Below are 7,115 nucleotides of genomic sequence, written 5' to 3'. Positions count from 1 at the left end.
TGTATGATATTTTGTATTATCTAAGATGTTATTTACTGTCTACATACAGTGATGATGATATGCAGTATGTAAAACAGAAATCTTTTTGGACAGGCTTACTCCTCCTGCAGTTTCACAGCTCCATAAATGACTGAGGTTTCAGCACTGGTCCTCTTCTGTGCAGTTCTTCTCTGTTTGTGCCCAAATGTGAGACCAGCATATTTTACTTCATCTGTGTTCTGTTTAGAAAAGGCCACATGTTAACATAATCATTAAATCCTTTAACAATATTAGTCCTAGAGAGCACCTGGGCAGTTCCCATAACTTCAGCATTATAAATGATGTATTGTACTGTTACTTATTCCATCATCAGCAGTTAACTATCACTTACATTGTCACCTGCATCAATGGCTACACTTGATACACCTGCAAGAAATATATAATGCATACTCTAAAAACATGTTTATTCAACAGTCAGTAAGTGTTTCATGAATTGTATTCTTTCCAAACAAGATAAAAAAAATGCTGAAAGTTGATCGGGCTTTGATAAAATTTTTATTCTGCATATATATGGTATGATATTTAAGCAGAGTGCATTATTCTTACCAGCTTTGTTCTTCTTTAAGCAGTGACAGAGTAAAATGATGAGAAATACCGATGCCACATTAGTTGCCACTAATGTTGGAACTAGGAATTCAGCTATTTGTATTTTTCCTACCATTACAAGAGAAAGTCAATTAGGAAATGTATTAATTGAAATTCATATTTCTAGATTTAGATTATTTGTTAACACAATCACGAAACTTCATAAATTAGGTACCATATAAAACCAATAACTGCAAATAATGATACTATTTTTATAGTAAAATACAATTTTATTAAACAGTCAGATAAAACGTACCATTGTTTTCTTTACTGTCTTTGACTGTTGTTGGATCAAGTTCTGTAAAAGAGATATACAACACATTTACAAGTATATTTGCCAAAAAACCAGGCAAATATTCAAATGAACATGTAGAAGTTAAAGATGACCAGAGACATGATTTGAAAATATTAAGGAAACATTTACCATGTGTACACATGACATCAAATGATATGACTCTAGATTCAACAAACACTGAGTGATGAGAACTAAACTAAAGAACCTGAATCTATTAAGGGTGAATTTATATTTGTGTTATATATTTTTATATTTGTTATTTCTATATATTTATAATAATGATTATTTATACTATTATTGTTGTTTTGTTTTGTTTTTTTATTAGACCTTCAAATGTTCTCCTATTAAAATTATCATCATACATTATGCCTACTTAAATTGCTTGTGCTTTTGAGACAGATCAGCTATTTGGGTTTTAGCGGTTAATCAAAATCAGTGTATTTGCTTTTATTGAGCTTTGTCACACCAACATGAAGTTTGTTCACAAACTACCCATTCAAGGTATTATAATTATTCCAGTGAAATTTCCAAACATCATTATGCATTTCTAAAGCTAAATGCATCCAACTTTCACACTTTATTCATCTAATCTCCAGAGGGCAGAGTTGAAGCCGGGGTCCCTTCCCTTCAGCAGACATGCCAGCGAGACTGGATGGGTCTGCCCAAAGTCTTGCAGGCAAACTGCCTCTGGCACGCTCCTAGAGCAGCAGGAATGAGGAGGACCGTTCAGGAGAGGAGCACGGCCGGAAAGCATCGGGAACCACGTCCCTAGGGAGGGGTCGTCATCAGGGAATGTCTCCCCCCGCATGTTACGAAGAACTTGCCAGACTGCCCTGAAGGAGGCAGAGATCCTGCGTCCCTCCCTCCTGTTGAGAGGTCTCCCAGGCCTCCAGTTCCTAGCCCGCCTTGTGTTAGGTGGGCACTGGGCATTGCCGTGTCGTGTGTATGTGTTTGTACACAGCGGCCTGGAGTTCGCAGTCCTGGGATGGACGTGTTGAGAGCCACGCCCATCGGGAGGGGGTTCTATCATGGGATGCCCACCCCCCACCCCCCAACGAGTCACGTCCCCAAAAGTCTACACCCCAAGTCCTTCAAAAGTAACTTCTTAAAACCCTAAGGTATCCAAAGAATATCACTCAAGAGGTTAAATGTGTGTTCTGGCTGCTATGTCAAGGAGCTGGCACTTCACTCTGTGGAAAGATCTGAGCTTGAAGACAGGCCTGGTTGCTGCCTTTGCTACACTGTATTCTAACCTTCTTTTAAATATTCTCTTTGTACTCAGGCAACAAGATTTAGGAATTTAGATGGTTCTCACATTGCACTCCCTCCAGTGAATGCAATGTGCATGACTGGTGTCTTCCTGCAGATATTATCCGAATAATAATTCCCTCCTCTCAGTTTGAAAATTATGAAGAGCTGGAGATCTGAAATGAGTTGTGCAAGTACAACATTTGACATGTCCAAATGACCTTTTTTTTCTGTTAATGTTACCAATAAATCCACCCTCACTAAATAAGTGACTATGACAATTAAGGAATATACTGGACAGCACCAAAACATGCCTTAGTTCACAGCCTTTATGTATTTGTTACGCCTTTGTTACAGTCATGAAAACCAGGAAAACAATGGAAAAAGGACCCTGTTATAAAAGCAGGTTAATAATACTGAATTGAATAATACAATGAAGAGTGACAAGATTTCATTTATACAGAAAGGATATTCTCATTAATTTATGTATGCACCATAATGTACTACTTCAACTTACTATATACTATTAGGACGCATGTAGTTTAGAATACAAGCTCCAGTCTGGTATAGGTTAACCTCTGGACCAAACAACTGTGTTGAGATAAAGGCTCTCTACCACAATGTGAAGGTTGGAAGGCCATCCCCTCCTCCATTGTGAGTGAAATATTAAAATATTGAAATATTATGAACCTACTTCACCTGCTCAGTAATAAGCTTTGGCCCATCTGGTCTTTAAAGGCAATCTGACCAAATGAAAGTCCATTAATTCACCGTGTTTTCAATGTAGTAACATGGGACACACCTAACTTAACCTCACAAACCTTTTTAAAGCAACACTAATTGTGGTTAGCGCTGATATCCCAAGATTAATAGATGGGTAGTGTATTTGTCAGATATTCAAGTTTAATCCTGGAAAATAGGAGCTATGTCCTGGCACTTTGTCAATTGTGGCAGAAGGCCAAATCGAATCCTTGGCTATCAAATGGACCACCAAGGAAATCAGATTCTGTCCTAAAGGTAAGTCCTTTTCTTTTATCACCAACCATGCTCCATTACAATGAATGGCATACGCCAAGGCACAAATACCAGGGTCCTCTCTCTTTGGAGCTTCTTGTTCCAGTTGTTCTGCCCAAGCTCCATCTCCCCTATGAGTGATTTAATCCCTGCTTTGATTTGATTTCCACACTCAGTCAGTCAAGGGGAATCCTGAATTCACTCTTTTGAGAAAGAGCCTCTACTCCTATAAACCCATTCTGTTCAGTTGCATGTGGGGCACTCTTTCTCTTACCACACATGTACATAAACCCCACTTTGTCTGGTTCTGTGCAGCCATCTTCTCTGTCAGTTTCTGACCTACCACACCTATAATCCTGTTCCATCTGCTAGGTTGTGGTGCTCTTTCTGTCCCTCTTCATTCCAGTAATTCTAATCTGTTCAGTAGGATGTAAGATATCCTTTCCATCTCATGGGGTTATTTTACTCCACTCATTCAAAAGCACTCCCACACCATTCTTATTATGTTTGTAAAGTACTTCATAATCCCTTGTAGTATAGTAGCTAGCACTATGCTCTGTGTTTATTTTTCCTTTTATTTTTGGTTCTTTGTTCACTTTTTGTACTCCTGTATCTGCAATTGAATACACCCTTGGTGACTTTTAACCATCAGAAACCTGATCATAACACCCATCTTGGTGTAAAATTTATGGTACTAGGAAAAATTAATCATATGACCGGGTTGGTGTAGCAGTCTTAGAGCTACACCCAGAAAGTTATGACTTTTTTTTTTTACAACTAATTTATCTTACAAGGCATAGGTTCTGTTGGTGCAACTGGCCTCAGGACAGCAATAAGATAATGGGAAATAGACATACCGGAATAGAATATTGAGATTACACCACTGGTCCTGATCGAGGCAAAATGTGCACGAGGTAGTAACATGTATGTAGTATGCATATAAATTGAATTTTTAAATTTTTTTTGTAAAACCAACTTCACAATTGAGCAATGTATTTAATTTGCAATATTTTCAATAATTTCATGTTGCACAAGTAATACTATGTGAAGCAAAATTGAGCTGTTCTCGCATGAGTTACTTAGGAGGCAACCTTGGCCTCCTAATATTCTTCAGTTAAAGTTTCACAAAAGACTTCAATTTGACAAGTATGGATATAAACAAACTGTTGAAGATTAAATTCCCTTCACTGTAGCATGAGTTTTCACTGTCTATTTGGAGAGGAAAAGCTCAACTAAACCATTAGCAAAAGAACATTTGTTTGCCTATGCTATGAAGGAATTAAAGGTGCCCACAGGTATTGGACTAAAACCCTCAAAAGGAGTCTGCCTAAACAAGTACCAGATTGACATGATGAGGTAGTAGGATCAAACCATCATACAATACCCACCAAGTACATCATGTAGAGAGGTACAGAGAAAAAAGGATTCAAAAGGAGGAAAGCATGGAGAAGCTGGCAGCACAATAATAAAAGGCCCAGGTCAGTGAACTAACAAAAAAGATAAGTAGGATGAAGCCAAGGAAGATTATGCTAAAACAGTCATAAAAGCCCAGGAAGAACCCATAATTGCAATTTCTGATCCCAGAACATCAGCCAGCAATGAGAACAAAAAGATGCGTGGATAAGGGTACAGAAAAGCCAATTTATAACATATGTAGAAAGCCAAGTCCAGTTAAGCCAGTGACACCTCCAGCCTCCATGGTATTCAGTTAAAAAGCACCAAATTTGCTATTATGGTACTGTTAAAGTAGGAAATATAGAAAGAAGTTGGGATTTAAGTGTAGCTGCTACACCCTCTAGTGAGTTTTGTGGCTCTGCCTCTCCAGTCTCCTGATTACTCACACATGAGGGATGTTACCTGAACCCTTTACAAGGCTCTTTTGTTTACAGTCATTGCAAAGTCTTTTGTGGCTTAGTTAAGTTTCTGAGCCATTTTTGTTGATTTTGTTTTTGCTGTTGATCACTTCCACCTGCATCCACCTTTCTTAAATCTGAAATGTCATGCTGACAAGAACCTAGTTATGAATAATCAGTAATCAGTACATTTTTTTCACCCCCAAATGACCTGCTATTAAATTATCATGTGCTAAAGCTAAAGCCTTGGAACTGTACTCCTGAGGCTCAAGTGTTTCAATAACCATATTCCACTTCTGATTTTCTCTGTGCGTAGGCGGAGTCCACCTTCATATCAATATGCCATCATCCCACATATATGTGGGTACTGTAGAATCAACATTGTGCAATATATCTATGCTCTCTGTGCAGTGTTGCAAAGAAGGATCTTTACACTGCATGACTAAGCTGTTCTTTAGTGGCACACATATCCACTTTAGGAAACTCCCAAGTAATTTACAAGGTCTACATGATTCGATATATTTCTCAATATCAAACTCATCAGGCTTAAACCCTCTAGGCTCTGTAAGAAACCAATCTGACTCATGTATACCCACAACATTCTCAAATTTAGGACTCTGAGCACAGGCACGGAATATTGATAGCAACTCCGAGTGATGAGTGCAAGAGTAAAATAATAAAAAATATTGATGCCACATTAATTGCTTCTAATGCTGGTATCAGGATCAGATCAAGCCCACTGTCTTTCTCTTCTTTGTCTTTGATTGGAGCAGATGTTTCAAATTTTGGAAAAGAGATGTACATTAACAACTATCTTTACCTTGAAAATAATTTTTAAAATAGCTAAAATTAACGGATAAATCTTAAGCAGGACAAGACACTGTATTTGAAAATATCCAGTGACAGATTAAAACTATGCAAAGTGATTGAACTAATGTTGAAGAACTAATGTAAAGAACCTTTATCTATTAATGGTCTATTTATTTCGATGTGACAAAGCCAATATTTTGCTCTTCGTATATCGATTATTGAAATATTGACTCGATGAAAGCCAGCATTTTGTTCATGCAACTTATACAGTTTTCAAACAACATTTATTAAGCTCCCATGTGTTATTGGTCTAATACTAACTTGTTTGTGCTTATGGGACTTTTCAGCAACATGGTTCTCATACCATCGATTATTACTCCATAAAATCTGCTTTATAATTTTATTTTTATTATTATTTAAACATTTTTAGACACCTCTGCTTGTACTGTTTTCAAGCTACATTTGTTTTTCACACATCAGTCATTGTACACATCAGAACCCACTAAGGATACTTGCTGTTTTGGCATTGATCAGCCTTATGGATTTTGTGAAGTCACAGATCATAGTCTTTATTTTAAAATCCAATCCAATTTAAATTTAAACCACTGATCCTGCTCCTATATTGACTACCTGAACTCTAGTCATTACTGTACGGTACTGTTTGTTTTCTTAGATATGTGTATTTTGCACTTCTAGGCATCAGTATTGATCCTTGTATTTCAACAGCATTCTTGTTACATGGTATCTTGAACTCTAACCTACTGTACTGGCTAGGATACATTCTATGTAAATGACAACGCTTCTGTAAGTCACTCTGGATAAGTGAATCTGCTAAATGCCGTAAATGTAAATCCACTTACATGAACAGACAAAATATGTCTTTATTCTAAGCTCTTCCATATTTTGTTTAATCTTACCTTCAGTATCCTCTTCAAGAATAAGTTTACTCCCATTTCCAAACATAAATGTTCTATATTCATATCTCCCACAGATGTATGTTGCAGCGTCTGTCTGTTCGACTGATAGAAATGACAAATTGAAGGTAACTCTGTTCCATGTGACGTTGATTCTGGAGTGGTTTTCAAATGGTTTGTACATTTTCACAGCATCCACATATGATGTAGCAGTGGCTATACCCTCTGGGGCTCTGTTCAGAGGAATCTTAATCCAGAATACTGAAAAGTCCCCTTCTGGCAGAACATAGCACTGAAGAGTGGTGGGATGTCTGGACCTTACCCTCACTGTGGACTCCAGCTGTGAGAGAACCCCAG

The 7,115-nt window shown here is 37.5% G+C and overlaps 1 long non-coding RNA gene across 1 annotated transcript; it reads right to left on the bottom strand.

The window, feature by feature from the left end:
* Window positions 1-605: 605 nt before the first annotated feature.
* On the bottom strand, window positions 606-7,115 carry LOC145643387 (uncharacterized). Its single transcript, XR_014115751.1, has 3 exons — window positions 6,762-7,115; window positions 881-922; window positions 606-693 (listed from the first exon to the last, which is right to left on the bottom strand). It is a non-coding gene; the product is annotated as an uncharacterized LOC145643387 (long non-coding RNA).

Source organism: Electrophorus electricus, chromosome 13 (assembly GCF_041902795.1).
Source record: "Electrophorus electricus isolate QZ-2024a chromosome 13, ASM4190279v1, whole genome shotgun sequence".
NCBI lineage: Eukaryota > Metazoa > Chordata > Actinopteri > Gymnotiformes > Gymnotidae > Electrophorus > Electrophorus electricus.
This window is presented reverse-complemented; position numbering and strand designations above follow the sequence as displayed.